This window comes from Ambystoma mexicanum, chromosome 8 (genome assembly GCF_040938575.1).
Source record: "Ambystoma mexicanum isolate Mex_15411 chromosome 8, UKY_AmexF1_1, whole genome shotgun sequence".
NCBI classification, from domain to species: domain Eukaryota; kingdom Metazoa; phylum Chordata; class Amphibia; order Caudata; family Ambystomatidae; genus Ambystoma; species Ambystoma mexicanum.
The window spans coordinates 1,453,569,012-1,453,591,382 of NC_090929.1; the positions used below are offsets into that span (position 1 = coordinate 1,453,569,012).

The following is a 22,371-nucleotide window of genomic DNA, read 5'->3' on the forward strand; positions in this document are numbered from 1 at the left end:
AAAATATTCTAAAGGCTTGTAAATGTGGTGCATTTGACGAATCTGCACAAGAATTAGCAAAACGATTTTAAATCTAGATATAAATGTTTTAGCAAAGTTTGGTGGGGATCTGTCAAGAGGGGGCAAAATTAGAGGGGGGTCCCAAAATATTGTAAAGGTTTATACATGTGGTGCCATTTGATGAATCTGCACATAAATTTGCAAAACGATTTTAGACTGGGTATAAATGTTTTTGCAAAGTGTGGTGGGGTTTTGTCAAGAGGGGCCTAAATTATTGGGGTGTCTCAACATTTTCCGATGGCTTATAACTTTGTTGCCATTTGACAAAGGTTTTCAGAAAGATTATAGACCCAACCTTGAATGTTTCTGCAAAGTCTGAATGGATTTTGTCAAGTTATATGACTATTGTATGTACATACATTTTGACACTTTTGAAAAAATAAAACATGGTGGATTTCCAGCAAACTTTGGCAAGGACCTTAAAGCATGGTTTTGCAAATGTACCTGTGTTTTATTTTTTGACAAGTGTCATAATGTAGGTACAAAAAATTGTGCTATACCTTTGGTGAATGAGGTATAGCCTGTGGCCATGGGCAGTGGCCAGATTGTCTGGGTCATAGCATAAGGTCATGACCCAGACCATCTGGCTACTGGCCATGACCAAGAGGGACAACCAATGGGGTTAAAGTGGCTATGTCCACCTAGGCCTGGCTATGTGGTAAATTTATTCGAAAGTGGGATAGGTTTGAAAAGGGAGAAAAATGTGCTTGTGGTAATATGGTCATAGGTTTCTCTATTCCCCTTCTGCAGGCTGCCATGCTCTGTATAGAGCCCCTCTTCCCTTTCCATGGTGGCTATCTTGGAAAAGGATTTTTCTTCCTACAGTCTGACACTGCGCACGTCCCGGTGTAGGAAGAAAAATCCTGTTTTTTTTAGCACCGCGGGTTACCACTTTGGGAACCCGGGGTGCTAATGGCTTTCATCCCCCATTGCAGAGGCTGGAACGCGGGGTAACGGTCCAGAGCCCTCATTATCTGCCCTCGCTTTGCTTGGGCCGATAACTTGGGCTGTCGTGCCGTTTTGCCCCGCTTCAGTCCCTGGTACGGGGGATGAACGGCACATTTATCCCATTAGCATAACACAAAAGGCTAATGGAAATGTTGGAAAATTGTATTGAGTCTATGTACTTTACTGTGAAATGAAGATGTATAAGAGGTTTTTTTTTAGTTCTATTTTTTGACTGTGAAAGGTGGTTCCTAATGGACCCTTTCTTTGGTGTTTTTTTTTTTCTTTTTTTTTTGCAGGAGAGGTTAGAACGTAAGGTGGGTAGGGAAATGAGGGAAGAGGCGCAGAGCACTAATATGGAGGGGCAGGTGGAAAGGGGAAGATGTTGCGCGTGTGTTATTTCAAAGGTAGGGGGCAGTTTTTCTCATGCTCCTTGATTACAGCTTCAAAAGCACTTCAAAATTGCTCCCTCCTGCAGAGCGGTGTGCTGCAGTATGTACAGAGGACTGTTGTCTTTGAAGGATATGGATCAACAGCCTCTTTTATTGCTTCCAAGGTAGATGGTGGGATTATGAGTTCCACAGAAGTAGGCTTTGTGGTTACAGTATTGGTTGAGGAAGAATTGGTGGAGGAAGACAGCCTACTACTTGCTAAGAAAGGAACAACCTTTCTGAGAGCATTGCAATGGTTGGATTTGGTCTGGCAGCACATGGATGTGGTCCCGTAGGAGTGCTGCTCAGGTAGTCGGAGACTGAGTAGTGAATTTCACTTTGGTAGCTTTAGCCTTTGGTACATCCCCAACAGTGGTAAAGAATTGCCACATCCATGATTCACTCTGGGTGCTAGAGGTATGCAATTTCACTACATCATCTTCCTGGTCCTCTTCATTGTCTTTGGAAGTACTATGCTTTTTTTGTTGTGTAGGTCCTCGAGCAGGTGGTGGCTCTTGGGGAGGAGGGATGTCATCTTTGATGTCCTGGGTGTTTGTGTTAGCAGCGCACAGTGATGTGGCAGTTATGGTTGCTTAGCCTACCATAACTGGCGAATTTCAGGGGGTTTTCGGTTTTACTTTGAACCATAATGGCACATTTGAAAAGTTTTGTTAGTAAAGTGCACAGGTTTTTGGTAGGGCAACTTAACCATAACGTTCCCTTAAAGTTTTTTCGAGTGTATTTTACGGGTTTTTAGTATGTCAGTTTGTGTATAGCGACTTGTGAATAAACAAAATGTGTACTGAATATTACTGCTGTAATAAAGCAGCACAAGAAACAGTGCCGCTGCCTTGCAAGTAAGAAACGCACAAAATGTGTTGCCGAACATCTACCGACCCATATTACCGTTGGTTGGCTCTTTGTTCATTGCCGTTCGCAAATTGCCTTATTATCTGGCGTTTCAAAAATGAAAGCCACCTGTACACAAAGTAAACATTGCGTTAATAGAGCCCTTTCACAGTGCAAATAGATTTATTTTTTAAAAATTACATACACTCCAAGTACTGCATATTTGTCAATAAAATACATAGACGCAATAATCTTTGCCAGTAATAGTGTAAATTTGCAATGCAGTAACGAGTGCTACTAAAAAGGAGGATTACTTGTTAGAACCCAGGGCTGCTTTGTGGGGTCGGATTACAAAACAAAATCCTTTTTCAAGATGGCCACCATATAAATAGATGGCGGTTATTTCATACATAGTCCATCTTCCCTTTCCATGGTAGTCAGCAAAAAACACAAATACGCAACGTGACGCAGAATCTGTAAATAAACATACAGCGACGTACAACCTAATATCTTACATTTGCAAATAATAGTGTGGATTGTTAAAGAAAACGTAAACATTTTAGAGTTTGTAAAGTAGGTTTATTTAACAACAATCTGTCAAAGATTTTCGGAGTAATCCCATTGTGAATGCAATGATAACAATGGTTGAAAGAGGGGCATTGCAATAGGTAAAGATGAAGAGCATGTTGGGTTGTTTTGCATACAAAGATTGTGAGTTCTTTGATAAAGCAGGCGCTTTGTGTCCACAGTGATTTTCAAGAAGGCGTCGTAACCTTGCGCCTACAGCACCATAAATGATGTTATGTTGCTCCAAGTAGCGAGTTCAGCGGATGGACAAAGCGGGCTTAGGGTATTGTCCCACATAATTGTTATGCACAGGAAACCGCTCACAAGCAGTTGTATTTCACGGCCAAACAAGCCTTCACTCGGCATCTGAAAGCCATGTAAGCGTTCAAACATGACATTTTAGTGAAATGTTTCTAATGTTACTTTGGAGATAGTGTTGAAACGGCGAGAATCTGCATGCGCCGTAAGAGAAAAAAAAATAGCAACTACACAGAAAGAAGATAGTGTAGTTAGGAAAGCAAAATGAATGGACAGTGTAAGGAAAAGTACGACTCGTGATTTCAAAGAAGACCACAAGAATGTGCAAACTGATGCACAAACCTATGTGCACAAACATAACGTTGCAACTAATAAATAGCAATGCTAAAGAAGGAGCAGTGTACGCATACCCTACAAATGGGAAACCTATGCACTTGGCAATATTGGAGGAGAAATGTAACAGGGTAGAAACATAAAATATCACTAATATTGGCACATTTATAGTTTCGGTAATGTAAAAACAAAGGGTGGTCCACTGGAGAGTGGGCAAAAGTAAACTTACATAATATGTACTGCCCCCATTCTGGAACTGCAAGTCAGACAACAATGTACTCGCATCAGAGAATCTTCTTGGACTGATATTGCATGTCCCTAACAAACATTTTAAAACATAACCTTATCAAGTGCTATTTTTTTGGACCCTTTCATTTCTTGAATTTCTTGTAAGGTCGCTGTTTCCAGCAAACAGTGCAGATGGTGGCCTTAGTTTTCAAAACTTAGAACGACAGTCTGACGGCAATATTGTTCCAAAAACATTTCAACCCATGCGCACTAATTGGTAGCGGTACAGTGAACACAAAGTTGCAATGAAACGTATGAGTTTGGAGACAAGAAAACTTAACTTTTTCATTTTGTGCTCCCACATCCCATTCCAACCCCCTCAATGGTGACCTTCTGAAGTATTATTACATAAGTGTGATCAGTGTAATGTCTAGTTTTGTATGTGGGTCTGGCAATGTCCGTGTACACCAAAACATTATTTAAAGATTGCAGGGGGACCGTACAAAGTTGACATACTTGACGCTGTTGCACAACCAATCATAGAAAGTGGCACATGTTCATGGGCACGAATGTTTTCCCCCATTCAGTGGAAGGGGAAAAGAGACGTTTTGCGAAACTCCCCGCCCTTATAATTTCCCCTCCCCCTGAACTAAACATCACCAAACATTCCAAAGAAATGTAAAGGGTCTGAAATTTGTTGTTTGGAAAATTTGGTGAGGAATAGTCCAAAGGGAGCACAGTTGTAAAGCACCCAAAAAGTGCTCCTCCTATGGAAACAGCAACTTCACCATAACAACACAGCCACTAACGTGTCTGTGTGATATGCTGCAGTGGTTGTGGGTAGGACCTACAGATGTCTATATTTCTCCATGCATATTTCACCGTAAGGGTGTACATTGGCTTATAACAGCACTGCTTATAAGGTCGTTTCTTGGTGCATGGCCTTCGGGCATGCACCCAAGACTGTACACCCTCCCCAAAACCATCAGAATACTACACTATAGTATGGGACAATTTCCTGTAATGTGATGTGCTGAATCTGGGCAGGGCCTAGATTTTTACGAGTAAGGCGTACGGGCTACGGCCTGCAGCCATGCATCCAGAAGTCTGCATCCTGGCCACAACCACCTGAGTGATGTGTGTAAGTACGGGAGTATCCATAGGTGTGGTATGCCTCACTTGTTCTGGCCAGAGGCTAGACTCCTAGCTGTATGTTCATAGATATTACAGTATGTGGTTGTGCAGTGGCTGATACCTCCAGTGCTTATAACTTAGTGCTAGGGTGCATAGCCTTCGTCCATGCACCCAAGACTGCACCCACTCCCCACAATCATCTAATCGACAATCAATATAACAGGTGTATACGTGGGTGGCCTGTCCCATGCTGCGGTGGTTGTGGCCCGGGCCCACAGTCTTGGAAGTATGACCTTCGGCCTGCGGCCATGCATCCAATACTCTAGGCCCGGGCCACAACCTCCGCAGCATGGCACACCCATGGTGGCGTCCTATTCAGTGGCACACCCATAGGCAAATATAATATAATAATGACATTCACTCAATTGCAATGGGCGCTAACACCACGCGTGTCCTTACAACAGTCTCAAGGTGCCTGTACACACCACAGACAGAAATACTACCCTTATGAGTCCACTCATTTTCTGCACGTTAACAACATCACAAACAAGGCGTGCATAGACAATACATCATTGACACCTGCCGCCCAAACAAGTACATTTTTGCAGACATCTCATACTCGCTGAACCTTCCCAAGCACTGTAGGACATCAAAGTCGTTTCGAACCAGCATTTCAGGTGGCGAATACATCATTAACAACTGCCGCCCAAACAAGAACACTATTTAACCCATCTCTTACTCTGTGAACGTCGCCAAGCACTCTAGGTGAGCAAAACAATGTCTGAAATAGCATTTCGCCTCTGGTGGCGACTGCGCTGTCTTTGGATCCAAGATGTCGGGCGCAGCCACACATTCTGTCGCACATCACGGCTCTCTGCAGCCAATCGTCGAAGGTGTTGCATGTCCGCGGTCACAATGCCACCCTCCTGGCCAATCTGTATGTTGTCCGCGGAGCGAACAGGGAAGTGTGAGCACGGAGCAGATATAGATATCACAAATTTTACAGAAGCACGCTTTCAGGACCAAGCCCCTGCCGCAAATTTGGTCAAAATCCGTCCAACGGTTTGACCTGTAGGCATGCGCAAAGATTTTCCCCCATTCACTTTATGGGAAAAAAGACATTTTGGGACCCCCCTATAACTTTTCTCCCCCTGCACCAAACATCGCCAAACTATGCAGAAAAAATCAGAGTGGCCCGTATACTTTTTTTGCAAAGTTTGGTGAGGATTCGTCCAGGGAGAGTGGAGTTATAAGCCGCCCACAAAGTGCTCTTCCTATGGAAACAGCAACTTAAACATAACTACACGGCCACTAATGTGGCCGTGTAATGTTACTAGCAGATGTACACCCTTATATGTTGTAGTAAAATACCTATATAGACTTCTGGGGCCAAGGATCCAACTGCCAATAAGAGACCCAGAAATCTAGCCCCCGAGTGGTGAGGGGGGCCTCCTGAGAGGGTTGTGGTCGACCAAGATGCAAGCAACTACTTTTGGGTTGAAAGTGATTTAAGCAACCTGACAGTCTTAAAGTAGTGGTGAATGAAGCCATGCCTCTCTTTCCCTACCTGGTAAATTTCATTATTCTGCCCCCATTGGCTCCGTAACAAAGTCGTGAATTTTGGGAGTAACCCAATGTTTGAAAAACTGAGCGGAAAATCTAGTCTAGACATCATAAGTGTTTGGGAGTTTTGTTTTGTTCATTGGTTATCTTGATTGGAGATAAGAAGACCTTTGGGCAATAGGATGCTGATTAATGGAAAGGGGACACTTTCGAGCATTGATCGGAAACTGAAGATGGTACAAAAAAATCAATGCATAATTTAGTGACCACAAAATCAATGTAACTCCCGGAGCAGCCTGCCAATGAGACATCGCGGTGCAGTATCTCACTGTGTTTCACATTAAGAGCTCTCAGTGATGAGATTTTCAAAATTCCAATAGTTAACTGCCCCTTTTGTTGCCCCTCGTTTAAGCATCGTAAGGCTGTGGAGAGGTCATTTAGGTCTATGTCTTCACTGCCTTTAAAGCCTGCCATTGTTAAGATAAACATGCCCTCTGAGAAACAGGAACCTAAAATCCTCCAAATGTCTCATCAGACAAGACACGAAATCACAGAACCGCTCTTCATCTCAATATCGACAACCCTGGCTGTTAATGATTATTTATACCAATAATCATGGCACTCCCTGAATGAACGTAGCCTCCGCCTCGCCATCTCAACTCTCACCCTTGCTCCCCTCTTCACTATCTCAACTCTCACACTTGCTCCCCTCTTCATCATCTAAACTCTCACACTTGCTCCCCTCTTCACCATCTCAACTCTCACACTTGCTCCCCTCTTCACCATCTCAACTCTCACACTTGCTCCCCTCTTCACCATCTCAACTCTCACACTTGCTCCTCTCTTCACCATCTGAACTCTCACTCTTTCTCCCCTCTTCACTATCTCAACTCTCACCCTTGCTCTCCTCTTCACCATCTCAACTTTCACACTTGCTCCCCTCTTCATCATCTCAACTCTCATACTTGCTCCCCTCTTTACCGTCTCAACTCTCACACTTGCTCCCCTCTTCACCATCTCAACTCTCACACTTGCTCCCCTCTTCACCGTCTCAACTCTCACACTTGCTCCCCTCTTCACCATCTCAACTCTCACACGTGCTCCCCTCTTCACTATCTCAACTCTCACCTTTCCTCCCCTCTTCACCGTCTCAACTCTCACACTTGCTCCCCTCTTCACCATCTCAACTCTCACACTTGCTCCCCTCTTCACTATCTCTACTCTCACCTTTGATCCCCTCTTCACCGTCTCAACTCTCACACTTGCTCCTCTCTTCACCATCTGAACTCTCACTCTTGCTCCCCTCTTCACTATCTCAACTCTCACCCTTGCTCCCCTCTTCACCATCTCAACTCTCACACTTGCTCCCCTCTTCACCATCTGAACTCTCACACTTGCTCCCCTCTTCACTATCTCAACTCTCACCTTTGCTCCCCTCTTCACCGTCTCAACTCTCAAACTTGCTCCTCTCTTCACCATCTGAACGCTGACCCTTGCTCCCCTCTTCACCATCTCAACTCTCATGCTTGCTCCCCTCTTCACCATCTCAACTCTCACACTTGCTCCCCTCTTCACCGTCTCAACTCTCACACTTGCTCCTCTCTTCACCATCTCAACTCTCACTCTTGGTCCCCTCTTCACTATCTCAACTCTCACCCTTGCTCCCCTCTTCACCGTCTCAACTCTCACCCTTGCTCCCTTCTTCACCGTCTCAACTCTCACACTTGCTCCTCTCTTCACCATCTGAACTCTCACCCTTGCTCCCCTTTTCACCATCTCAACTCTCACCCTTGCTCCCCTCTTCACCACCTCAACTCTCACCCTTGCTCCCCTCTTCACCATCTAAACTCTCACCCTTGCTCCCCTCTTCACCATCTCAACTCTCACACTTGCTCCCCTCTTCACCACCTCAACTCTCACACTTGCTCCCCTCTTCACCGTCTCAACTCTCACACTTGCTCCTTTCTTCACCATCTGAACTCTCACTCTTGGTCCCCTCTTCACTATCTCAACTCTCACCCTTGCTCCCCTCTTCACCATCTCAACTTTCACACTTGCTCCCCTCTTCACCATCTCAACTCTCACACATGCTCCCCTCTTCACCATCTCAACTCTCACCTTTGCTCCCCTCTTCATCGTCTCAACTCTCAAACCTGCTCCTCTCTTCACCATCTGAACGCTCACCCTTGCTCCCCTCTTCACCATCTCAACTCTCACACTTGCTCCCCTCTTCACCATCTCAACTCTCACACTTGCTCCCCTCTTCACCGTCTCAACTCTCACACTTGCTCCCCTCTTCACCGTCTCAACTCTCACACTTGCTCCTCTCTTCACCATCTGAACTCTCACTCTTGGTCCCCTCTTCACTATCTCAACTCTCACCCTTGCTCCCCTATTCACCATCTCAAATTTCACACTTGCTCCCCTCTTCACCACCTCAACTCTTACCCTTGCTCCCCTCTCCACTATCTCAACTCTCACCCTTGCTCCCCTCTTCACCATCTCAACTCTCACACTTGCTCCCCTCTTCACCATCTCAACTCTCACCCTTGCTCCCTTCTTCACCGTCTCAACTCTCACACTTGCTCCTCTCTTCACCATCTGAACTCTCACCCTTGCTCCACTTTTCACCATCTCAACTCTCACCCTTGCTCCCCTCTTCACCACCTCAACTCTCACCCTTGCTCCCCTCTTCACCATCTAAACTCTCACCCTTGCTCCCCTCTTCACCATCTCAACTCTCACCCTTGCTCCCCTCTTCACCATCTCAACTCTCACACTTGCTCCCCTCTTTCTCGCTCGTGGCTTTTGTCTAATGTTTGCTTGTTGGAAGTTCAGCTGACTCGGCATTCATCGGAATCAGTTCCCCAAGCCCAGGTTTCCAATCAGTTGAGTCTCTCTCAAGATTTCCAGATACTTCGATCCTGTGCTGCACTAGAGAATAAGTAACAGGCTGGATTTTCCACCAGGCCACAATAGTCTCTCGACCTAGTCTTGTGGTCTGTCTCTGCTCTCGCGCTAGCATTACTGTCTCTAGCCCATGCAATTAGCCCACTTTTCTGCATAGAACAGTTTTTGTTATAACACGTAATGGAATGTTAGTTTTCATTTTATGTGCAATTGGAAAGAGCACGGTTGTCAATGGGAGGGCCACTGGTGCAGTGTAATAAAATGTACCACTGTAGATATGGAGTCAGACACTACAGCGAAACAAGCTTGGTCTTCTGATTCTTCCTAAACTGAAATTCATTTTAATAAATTACAATTCCGTACTCTTATCCCGCTTTCAGTACATATGTTCTTGGTGGGCCTTTTGGAACAGCAAAAGGAAGATGTGTCTACTGGTGAATAGATGCAGAAAAGGGGTCGTATTTATTTATTTCTTATGGAGTTATAAGGCTCCCACTGCAGAAGCATTTGCTTCAAGGCACCTTAAGGAGAAGAGGGAGCTTAGGAGAAAAACGGGAGGAAAACGGGACATGGTGAGACACAGACAAGGAGAAAAGCGGGTAATTCCCAGGGCAAGGGCGGAGAGCATAAGAGGGCCATAACTCTAGCGCAGGGGTCTGTCATCCACGGCTCTCCAGATGCTTTGGACCCTGACTCCAGTGATACCTCCGCATGGACTATGCTGTCTCGGGCTCATGGGTGTTGTGGTCCAAAGCATCAGGAGCGGCAAAGGTTGCAGGTCCGTGATGAAGCAGTTGCACAAGGATTGGAAGAGCCCGAGCAAAAGGCCATGGAGTGCGTAAGTTGCCAAGACATTGGTGCTGTTGCACCATCGGGTCTGAGGGCCACGACAGCCCGAAGCCCATGGAAGCCGCAACCACCTCCTGATTTAAGGATCACCGCTGACAATGTAGATTCCCTACAGTTAATGGTGTTTTGAATGGGTAGCCTTAAACATTGGAATGGATTTGTCTCTTGAGGAAGGGACTTGAAAACCCCTTTTTTATAAACCAAGCTCTGTGGAATATGCCATCCCTGTCTACTATATATGTGTATGCAGTGGTGGAAATGGAAAAAATTGGTGGGGGATCCCACAAGGGTTGTGGTTTGGGGAGGGGTGGTGCCCGAGGAGGCGCGGTTAAGGGGGCAGAGCTGGCAGTTGACTTACAATTTGCATTCCATTTTATTTATTTTTTTAAAACTCCCCTTGGGTACTATTAAAGCTCGGTGATTTGTGTTCGCCATAAGCAACGTTTTCCTTTACTTGAACCACACCCGACACAGCTCCTGCAGCTCCCCTCTGAAAGCAGTTGGCTGGCTGCATCGTGTGTGATGTTAATAGGGGTATTTATTTATGTAATGTGTGTCGGATACCTGTATATTTATTTATGTAATGTTTGTCGGATACAAGTATACGACAAACATTGCATACATAAATAAATAATCCTGGTCCATGTATCAGACAAACATTGCATAAATAAAAAAATAAACCGGGTCGTGGCTGAGGACTGTAACTTTGTCTTGTGACCTCTTTCATGGGGTCACCAGAGGAAGTTAGTTTGCTCGCGTATGCTTTTTATTTTTTTTTACTTCTCCCCAGCACAGAGCAGGGGTTTGGGCCGGCTGGATCTGGCCTGATCCCGAGATTCAGCTACACATCTGTTGCCGGATCTCGGATCCGGCGAGAGCCGGCCCAATGACCAGTCCTGTGTGTATGTATTTGAATGGAATTAAGGTCTTTGACAGGAAGCTCAGTACATGCACAAGTAGGGTTGGCAGGGAAATCGCAATGCAGGCCGTCATACAAAGTGACAGTGGTGGATACACCAACTAGACGCACTAAGGAGATAATGGTTGGGAAAAAGGAGACAACACAATGATAGCCTAGTCAAGCAGACTGACAGTGTGCAATATTTGCATATAGCACAGGATTAGCATACGCAGTAGATACATAGAGGAGCGCATGGGAGCGGGGGAGTGTGTGTCACTGTAACCTCCCCATAGAAAGTTCACGATACAACCTGCAGCAGCCGAAAAGGGGAAAATAAAACAAGCAAAAGTACCTTCTTTTGGTGCGACTTTAATTCATCAAGTGTTTTTTCCGATGGGTTTTTTGCCAAAATGTATTTTTTAAAAACCTCTTTGAAAACTACAAGGGGTTGTGAGTAAGGGTATAAAATGGGTGGGGGGTCGGGAATAGTGTACAATTAATAGGGGCGGTGTAGGAGCTTTGTGCAACCCCACCCCAATAAAAAATACTATTTTCGGTTATTTTTTTCGAGGAAAGAAATGTCGGCAAAAAAACCATCGAAAAAAACACTGTTGATGAATGAACATATAACCATCCTTTTCCAGTGAAGTTCCTCGCTATTCCCTACTGCCTCCCTTTCCCTCTCTTCTATTCCCTGTTCCTCCCTTCTCTTGCCTCTTCTGCCCCATAGTTTCATCCATCCTTCCTCGATGGTTACATGTGCTTCGCTGCCTTAGATGACAAATCAGGGCAAGTGCATATTTAAAACCACTGTGTGGCAACAGATGCACAGTTATGCTAGCACCACATGGCAGCAGTGTGCGTTGCCAGGAGCCTTGCCCTCGGCGCAAGGGCAAGGCTGCCCCTTTTCTACATACACTCGGTTGCAAACCTGCACGAAACAGGGGGTAACATGCCTGGTTGTAGGCAGCAGCATTCTGCTCTGTGCTGGGTTAGCCATGGTCCAGAACCCCACTGTGCTTCTTACACCCAGTGGCCGAAGTGAGCGGGAACAGTCGGGAGCGGAGTTCCAATACTTTTATGTTTTACTGTTAACAGTTCCACTTCTTTTTGCAACCATTTTCACCATTCCGGATCTGTTCTTTGTGAAGTTAAAGCACACATCTCCACTTTAACACCCAATAGTTACAGCTGAACTGAAATCTGTTTCATCTCAATTGTTGTCAAAATATGTTGCATGTTGCTCCCCACCCGGGTCACATTTCCACTACTTTTTTTGGTACACTTTTACCACTGCTTACACCATGACGACAGACTCAGGTTAGACCCAGAAGGACAGAGGCGTCGGATGGAGATAGCAGTGCTTAGGGTGGAGTGCTCAAGCCGAGAGACTTGGTCGAGCATCGCAGCAGCCTCGCTTTGCACGCGTCCCGGCCTCGTGAGGAACTACTCCAAACCGTCCGCAGAAGGGATGGAGCCTTCACGGGACTCAGCAATGCTCTGTTATTGGGACAGTCCAGGTTTTTTACCCATACATGAATCATTTGGGAATCACATGACACTCCTTTGATCTCCAAGATTAATATTTTGGAACCTATGTGCTCGAAGAGGCATCACGTCATCTTCCTGTCCCCATGTGATGAGTGTGGTGGATCCTTGTGTGGGTTTATGCAGAGCAAGTCTTCCCTAGTAGAATAGCATTGTAGTGTTGCAGAGGAGCCATAGAGACCTTCAGATCCGCAAGAGTGCTTGGAAACCATGAAAATGGCACCAGTGCCACCAGAGCGCCTGGAGACCATGCAGATGGTACTAGATCCACCACAGCACATGGAAACCATGCAAAAGGCATCCAATCTGCCAGTCCGCCTTGAGTCCTTGCAAATGGCATCAGATCCCCACAGTTCCTGACGACCAGGCAAATGGCATCAGATCTTCCACAGCGCCTACAGACCATGCAAATGGCATCAGATCTTCCACAGCGCCTAAAGACCATGCAAATGGCATCAAATCCCCCACAGTTCCTGAAGACCAGGCAAATGGCATCAGATCTTCCACAGCGCCTACAGACCATGCAAATGGCATCAGATCTTCCACAGCGCCTAAAGACCGCGTGAATGGCATCAGATCTTCCACAGTTCCTGAAGACCAGGCAAATGGTATCAGATCCACCACTTCACCTGGAGTTTCTTGGTTTCAGCTTAAAGTTTCATATGTGTATGTGCACGTGTGCGTGCGTGTGTGCATGTGTGCATGCAATATTTAGCACTCAAGGGGTTCCTGCTTTTCCATCAAAGATATTAATCTTTTCCAAATGTTCAATCTGTGCATATAGTGCTTAGTCTGCTTCCAAGCACTCCCAGTTGTTTGCAGACATGATAGCCGAGTTACATGCGATACATTGATTGGTCCAGAATCACCCATTTTGGTCAAGCCAGGACATCTGCATTATAACTTGGGTATTTTCGTCCCTCAGCCTAAATAATCGAAAGCCTGAGGGCGTGGCCTGGAGCCGCTTTGACTGGCATGGCTGCCTGAGAGCTCCTGCCTGGCCCAATACGCCTTTGGTCATATATGGCGCTTTTTTAATCCGTTCGACCCCGGAATTGGAGTCACCGGTGAGGGATCCCCTCCTGCACCTGCTGCTTGAGTGGGTTCCGATATCCTAACGGCTGTCAGCCGGGAGGCGTACCCAGCACACGCCGTCCCAGCTCGCCCTTGAGGCAGCTCCTAGCAAACACCTCCAGCAGTGGCCACCGAGGACCCTGGACATGCCTGCCTTTTGAGCCTGATGACCATTCCACCACTTCCCGCCAGATCCCAGGTTCCCCAGCACTGCAGCAGGGCTCGCCGCCCATTCTCCACCAGTCCCATCGGAAGGTTCTCCCACCAGACTCCCTTGCCTCGGTCCCCCTCCCCTCTGATCCTGCTGAGGGCACGGACCACTACCTCATCTACAGGGGAACTTCCCCGGACACGCGCCTCCCCCCTCAGCTACCTGCACCCTTCGGCGCCTTCTGGCCCTCTGTCTCCTGGGACCCACGAGCCACGGGCCTGCTGGGGCTACGGTCCCTTCCATCTACCCCTCTGCCGTGTGTCCCACCGCCCGACTGGCTCCCGCAGTCACAGAGGAGCTCTGCAAAGCAGCCGAAGCTCTCAGGAAGAGAAAGCTGCGCAATCCCGCACAACATCATAGAGACAATTCAGCTCCAGAGGCAAAAGGTGAGGAGTCAGGGGGAGGAGTTCAGCCTGTCCTTACCCGGATGGGCCCCTGGAGCGGGCCCCCGCAGACACAGCGGCCCGGTCTCCAGGATCAAGCAACAGGCCCCTCTGGAACTGAACCAAAACCCATTATACCCCCCCCCCCTCGGCCCCCAAGCTCCCTACCACCGCCTGACTACCACCGAGCTCCAGCCCCCATATCTCCATAGACGGCGGCTGCCGCGGTGGGGGCACGAAAGACTACTGTCAGAGTTCCATCCAGCCACACAAAGTGCTTGTTGGGACACCCACGCAGAAGTTACCCCATTCGAACCCCACCACCCACAAAATGTCTAAAAGCGGGAAGTCAGCAAAACAAACTGTCATTACCGCCCTCATGGTCACCTCAGCCGCTGAAAGGGCCAGGAAAGCCGACCCACCGGAGGATACCAGCAAGAATAATACCCCCACAACAGCTGGACCAGATCCCAATCCACCACAAGCTGCAACCAAAACGGATTTGCAAGACCTACTATCAGCCCTAACCAGGGAAATCCAAAAAAGCACTGAGGAAGTTACCAAGAAAATCAACTCCTTTGACAAAAGGGAGGTAAAGCACCGGACCACCGAAATAGAAGCCGAGGTCTGTGACCAAAGATTTGAAATGGAACACGACAAAAACAGAATAGCAGCCCTTGAGTCGAGATGCTACTCCCTTGAAGCAAAACACGAGGATTTGGAAAACCGATCACGGAGGAACAACATCAGGGTCCGAGGATTCCCAGCCTCTATCCCAGAGACAGAACTGAAAGCCTACATATCGGATCTCTTCAAATTCATAATCACCCTCCCAGACAATTCCCCCCTAGAATTAGACCGGGTACACAGAACAATTCCAAGGAAAGCATCCTCGTTCCCCCCCAGATGTTTTGGCTAGGGTACACTTCTTCCAAATAAAAGAGGACATAATGCGGGAAGCAAGGCAAATGCGACAAATCACTTTCCGAGGATCCACGATCTCACACTACCAAGACCTAGCGAACGCAACACTCCAGAAACGGAAAACCATGCGACCCCTGAGAATCTGGCTGCAAGATAATAAAATTCCATATCACTGGGGATTCCCCACTTCAGTAAAATTCAAATGGGAAGGAGCACAGAGACAAATACAGTCTATGAAAGAAGCAGAGAAACATATGGGCCAAAGAAACGCAGAGGGCGATTCGGAATCCGAAGAAATAATCCGCCCTCCCTGGGACAAATCTCCAGGGGGAGCGTGGTCCAAAACCAACAGACGGCGCAGACTCAGGGGCCCCCCGAAGAAAGACGGCGATATGGGATGAGCATCTGGCAATGGCCCCAGGTCCTATCAGCTCCTAATTCCTCATAAAAAGACCAGCCAAGGCCAGCCATGACTCTACCTGAGCCAAGTTAAATAGAGTATCCTCATCCGCACAGAAGCGCGCCCGATGGCAGAGCTTTATCATGGTTCAACTCGACGGCCCAGTTCGCCTACACTGAGCATATTAGTGCCACTAGTTCCCCAGTGGCGGTAGGATCTCGTTTTTCCTACCAGTTCAACGTTGGGAGGGGGGGGGGGAGAACGGGACTTAAACGGACAAACATAAAGCTACCAACATCATCCGTCTCTAGCTTGGTCCTATGGCACTTCATCGCAACATGCAACAACAGAAAGCAATTTACCACTTCAATGCAACCGCAAAAGTCACCCCATGACTCGCAGTTTGGGCTGCGGGAAAGTTCCATGAATTACACTCAACACAACAACACAGGGGATGGCTAATACGAACAAAATAAGAATTCTCTCCTGGAACATACAAGGGATAAATTCACCAAGAAAGCGCAAATCAGTTGAACACCGCCTGGGTCATCTATCCGGAGACATTGTCCTACTTCAAGAAACACATCTACTAAAGGAAAACAAACACCGCATAAAATTCAAGCGATTCAGCAAGCTTTCTTCGCCTCAGCAGGGTCGAAGAAAAGAGGAGTAGCAATACTACTCAGCGACAAAATCCCACTGTCCAATATCACAATAGGAAGAGATCCAGAGGGCCAGTACCTCCTGCTCAAAGGCTTCTTCGAGGAGCACCCCATCACGATCGTAACAATTTACAGCCCCAACACTTCCCAAGGTAGCATCACGGAAATCCTCCCGATCATCTCAGCCTTCTGCGAAGGCCACCTTATCATCGGCGGAGATTTCAATTCCATGCCGAACCCGCAACTGGACAAAACGCTGCCCCCCACAAGCACAGACTTCACACAGGCCCTGGCCCTAGCCAAACTATTTAGAGAAACAGAGACCTTAGATGTCTGGAGACTATACAAAGATACCGAATGAGACTACACGCACTACTCCAACGTTCACAAGGGCTACTCAAGAATACACTTCATTCTAATCTCCGTAATTCTATTCCCATGCGTCAACAACGCAGAAATCCACACCTGCATGGTCTCCGACCACGCTCCAGTCTCTGTGAACCTAGCCATTTCAGGCCAAAGAAACCCTATCCAGAGGTACTGTAAACTAAATGACTCCGTCTTACTAGACATTAGCATAAGGGCCGAAGTGGAGGACTCAATATCCGACTACTTCAAGGAAAACACAGCTGAGTCATCCCCCATCAACATAATCTGGGACGCAATGAAGGCGGTGGTCAGGTGCGTGCTGATTGGGGCAGGAGCGGAACAGCGAAGAATCTCAAACATAGCTATATCCAAGCTGTAAAAAGAGGTAATCCAGCATGAAACACAACTAAAAGCACGCTACTCTAGAAAATCCGAATAAGCCTTGAGGAAGGCGAAGATCGCCCTGGAAATGCATTGCGCCGACCGGACGGCCAAATCTCTAGCACATACAAAACAGTTCTACTACATTAAAGGGAACAAAGCAAATAGGATACTAGCGCAGAAGCTTAAGGCGATCCAAAGTCGAAACAATATTCTCAAAATACGAGGGGAAAACGGAAAGCTGCTCTACTCCGAGACGGACAAAATCAATGAACTTATGAGCTATCACAAATCCATAATGGCCAGAGATCCCACGGTCCTAGAGGAACTACCAGAATATCTGAGGGCACTGCCAACACACAATGAAGCTCAAGTAGAACCCTTGGAAGCCCCAATCGATGACAGAGAAGTCATTGAAGCCATCAAAGCCCTCAAATCTTCCACCCCCAGCCCGGATGGCCTTTCCGCAAACTTCTACAAAAAAATTGCCAGAGTTCTGGCACCCCAGCTAGCCGCTTTGTTTAACTCTTTCCTATCCACAAGAGCAGTCATAAAATCAATGGCCGAATCAATCACAGTGCTACTACACAAACCCGGGAAGGATCCCGAGCTACCTGATTCCTAACGTCCAATATCACTCCTGAACAGTGGTGGCAAGATTTGTGCCAAAGTATTAGCTAGAAGACTAGGGCCGGTCCTGCCAGGCTTAATCGATTGAGATCAGATGGGGTTTATCCCTGGAAGAGGGACCCATGACAACATCAGGCGAACAATAGATCTGATCGAATGCGCCCACAAAACAAAAATAGGGATGGCAGTGATTTCACTAGATGCCCACAAAGCCTTTGACCAGGTGGATTGGGGCTATATCCAAGCGGTCCTTCAACACTTTGGCTTCGGCTAAACTCACCACATGGGTTATGGCTAACTACCAAATTCCCACCACACAACTCCGAATTAATGGCACAAGGTCAGGTCAGGTCACATACACATCTCTAGGGGCACCAGACAGGGTTGCCCACTATCACCACTGGTTTTCGCCCTGTCCATGGAGCCTTTCGCTGCCAGAATTAGACAAAATGAGGGCATAAGGGGGATTCAGGTGGGTGACCAAGAATACAAAATCGCGCTTTATGCCGACGATGTGCTATTCACTGCCACAAATCTAGCAACCTCCCTGGGAGCAATATAGAAAGAGATCGAGGAGTTTGGGGCTTTATCAGGATTCAAGGTCAACCTGTCCAAATCCTCAGCATTACCCATTACCCTCTCCACCCAGAAAAGGGTCTCCCCCACCCCACACTCACCAATCAACTGGGCCAATGGTGCAATTGAATACCTTGGGTCCAGATCACCAAAGACCCAGGGCGTCTGTACTCGAACAACATCCCGCAATTAGTCAGCGGCCTGCAGAACGACCTCAAAAGGTGGAAGCAGCAGGAAATTTCCTGGTTCGGGCGAATTACCACCGTCAAAATGAACCTGATCCACAGGTGGCTATACCATTGTGCAGCACTACCAATACAGATCCCGGGCCCCGCCATAGCGGCTCTACAAAAGAAAATACTAGAATTTGTTTGCGGGTGGGGGGAAACCCCGAATTAACAAACAAATTATGCTGAAGGGGAAACCACAGGGGGGGTTGGGAGTCCCCGACCTGGCCAGATACTTCATGGCCGCTCAATTATCTCACACATTCTCCTGGGTACAAAAAGTAGACCCCCCGAAATGGCGACAAATCGAAGAGTTCTGGTGCCCGGTCCCACTACCCGATCTCCCACACCTACCACCTTTAAAACCATAGGCAAGCAGCGGGCCCCTATCATCCACATCAGTAACGACCCATTGCTGGAAAACTGTAGCGCAGAAATGGGGAGTACGATGCGCCCTAGGTCCCATGTCCCCCACTTGGAACAACCCTGAATTCTCTCCCGGAAATCCCCCGTGGGATTTCCAACCATGGACAGTGGGGGGCCTGTCAAAAACTAGCGACTTCCTAGAAGGTCTGCCCATTACATTCGAAAGGTGCAAAACAAAATTCGGAGTGGGAGAGCAGGAAAGATTCTGCTACACCCAAATCAGGCACTGGTTGTCCCACATGAAAACCAGAGAAAAATGCTCTAGAGAACCAACAGCTCTGCAACTCACGCTAACATCACCAACCAACAGAGGCAGAACGTCCACCATCTACCGGTTCCTAGACAGGTCAGACCCTACTAAAAAAGAAAGATATATGACACAATGGGAAAAAGACCTCGGGCGAGGTATCGCCATAGAGGGATGGGGGAAATATGGGCTAGACTGCACAAAAGCTCTCAATCCATCACGAACAGGGAAGGGGGTTATAAACTGTGCTGCAGATACTACAGCACCCCTACTCAAATCCACAAAGCCAACCCAGATATCCCTGACACATGCTGGCGCAGTTGCCCGGGTCCCGGATCTCTATTACACCTGCTGTGGTCCTGCCCAAAGGCGGAGGTATACTGGAAGGAATTCCTAAAACACATCAAAGACATTTCCGGACTCTCCATTCCCTGTGACCCAGGAATCGTCCTTATAGGTGAAACCGGAGATGGAGCATTCCCGATCTCATCACAAATACCTTGCCTATGCAACCACCTACTACTAGCCGCAAAAATCGCAATGGCCCGACTATGGAAAGACGAAAGTGGCCCATCGATAGCCCTATGGTGGGCCAAATGCTGGGACATAGCAGTAGCTGAAAGAATCACGGCTATACGATCAGACTCCCTAAATAGAACCTGGAATATATGGGACCCATTTTTGGATTCCGCTGCCACATTTCCAGCCCACACTAGGAGACCCCCACTCACCAGGTGGCTCCAAGGTAGCCCACTTTACTGATCCCCAGAGATCCCTTAAACATGCCAGAACCAAGTCAGACACCTATCCATGACCAAGTTGACCCGCCATTGATGACCAGGAGACCAGCATCATCACCACCCCCAGCCTAAAAACACTCCGAGAGACACTTATTTATGACTTAACCTATAATAATAGCATTGTTGCATTGAATATATTATTCTGTAAACATTCAATAAAATGTTGTTATGAAAAAAAAAATCGAAAGCCTATTAATGGTGTAGTCTTTCAGGAGAGCGTTAAACCCATCTCTTTCTTTATCCAGACCCTCAGCGCAGTTGACCACGACGCTCACTCAATCACTTGGAAATGTGTCTGGTGAGGCTTCCAGAAAGCAGGGAACTGAGCAGCAGGTGTCCTTCCCGTGAAAAGATTGCATAGCATTTGATGCCAGTGGTAAGCCCTCTCGCCTAAGCTTTCTCATCAAAGCCAATCCCCCATTGCAGGCTAGAGAGGTCTTCCAATGAATAATAGATGCCTGTGGCCAGGCAGCCATTATCAGTTGGCAGTGCAGTCTGGGAGGATGGCAGGGAGGGAAACGGAATCCGGGTTATCGGCCCACTGGTGAAATCATCTTATGACCGAGAGGGCAGAGCACGTGATACAGAGAAGAACGAATTAAACAAAAGCAAAGAGAATGGACTACATGTAATCCCACATGGGTTCGATCCTCTCTGCTCCAGGTAATATGCTGACTGTTTAATTTAATGTAATCTCTTAATAGTAACACAAAACTATTTCCAATTCGGGACATTGCCAATGCACCCTAGCATCAGGGGCACACAATTTCATTTCATTTAATTTATATAGCAATGAAAACCCACAGGCATCGGAGCGCTTAACAAAACACAACTTACAACATAGAGACATGAATAAAAGCACCGCCAGGAAGGGAAAAACGATACAGTAAAAGCGCCACATTCGCAATTCATCTTCAAACAAACATTCTTTCTCCATGAGTTTCAAACGTGATGAGCCCCTAGGGCAATATGTACAGTTACTCAGATAGAAAGGTAAGTTGGCAGCCCCACATCCGACGAGGACACAATAAGTGTTTACCTGATTACCCCACGCCTTAATCTTCAATCATCAAAAGGCTGCCATCTGCACACAAATGCTTCTATAACCACCACATAGACAACAAAGAAACAGGCTCTCACTCAGAGCTGTACACACCACACCCATCACCACACACAGCAGCAAAGCTATCTTGCATTTCCACCTCTGGCCCTACTACTCTAACCCACACCCCTCTTTCAGATTAACCAGAGCGCCTGGAGGACATGCAAATGACATCAGATCTGCCACAGTGCCTGGAGACCATGCAAATGGCATCAGATTCTTCACAGCACTTGGAGACCATGCAAATGACTTCAGATCTGCAAGAGCGCCTAGAGACCATGCACATGACTTCAGATCCGTTAGAGCACATGGAGACAATTCAAATGGTATCAGATCCATCACAGCGCCTGGAGACCATGCAATTGACATCCGGTCTGCCACAGCCCCTGGAGACCGTGCAAATGACATTAGATCTGCCACAGCCCCTGGAGACCATGCAAATGACATAAGATCCGTCATAGCGCTTGGAAACCATGCAAATGGCATGAGAGCCGCCACAGCACCTGCAGACCATGCGAATGGTATCAGATCCTCCACAGTGCGTGGAAAACATGCCGATTGCACCAGATCCACCACAGCACATGGAACCCATGCAAATGGCTTCCAATCTGCCAGTGCACCTTGAGACCATGCATGCAAATGGCATCAGATCCTCCACAGAACCGACAGATAATGCAAATGGCATCAAATCCACCACAGCACCTGGAGGCCATGCAAATAGCATCAGATACGCTGGAGGCCATGCAAATGACTTCAGATCCGTTAGAGCACATGGACACTATTCAAATGGTATCAGATCCATCACAGCGCCTGGAGACTATGCAAATGACATCAGATCCGCCACAGCCCCTGGAGACCATTTGCATGGTCTCCAGGGGCTGTGGCGGTCCTGATGTCATTTACATGGTCTCCAGGCACTGTGAGAGATGTGATGCCATTTACATGTTCTCCAGACGGTGGGGGACCTGATACCATTTGCATGGTCTCATGGCGCACTGGCAGATCTGATGCCATTTGCGTGTATCCAGGCGCTGTGGAGGATCTAATGCCATTGCAGGGTCTCAAGGCACTGTGGGGGATCTGATGCCATTTGCATGGTCTCAAGGCGCACTAGCAGATTGGATGCCATTTGCATGGCTTCCATGCGCTGTGGTGGATTTGATGCCATTTGTATGGTCTCCAGGCAGTGTAGCGGCTCTCATGCCATTTGCATGGTTTCCAAGTGCTGTGGAGGATCTGATGCCATTTGCATGGCTTTCAGCATATCTGATCCTATTTGCATCGTCTCAAGGTGCTGTGCAAGATCTGATGCCATTTGCATGGTCTCCAGGTGCTGTGGAGACCTGATGCTATTTGCATTTTCTCAAGGCACACTGGCAGATC

General features: G+C 47.4%; 1 protein-coding gene across 1 annotated transcript in view; it reads left to right on the top strand.

The window, feature by feature from the left end:
* KCNIP2 (potassium voltage-gated channel interacting protein 2) overlaps window positions 1-22,371 on the top strand; it is an 804,817-nt gene that overhangs the window by 364,447 nt on the left and 417,999 nt on the right. The gene's annotated exons all lie outside the window — the stretch shown is intronic.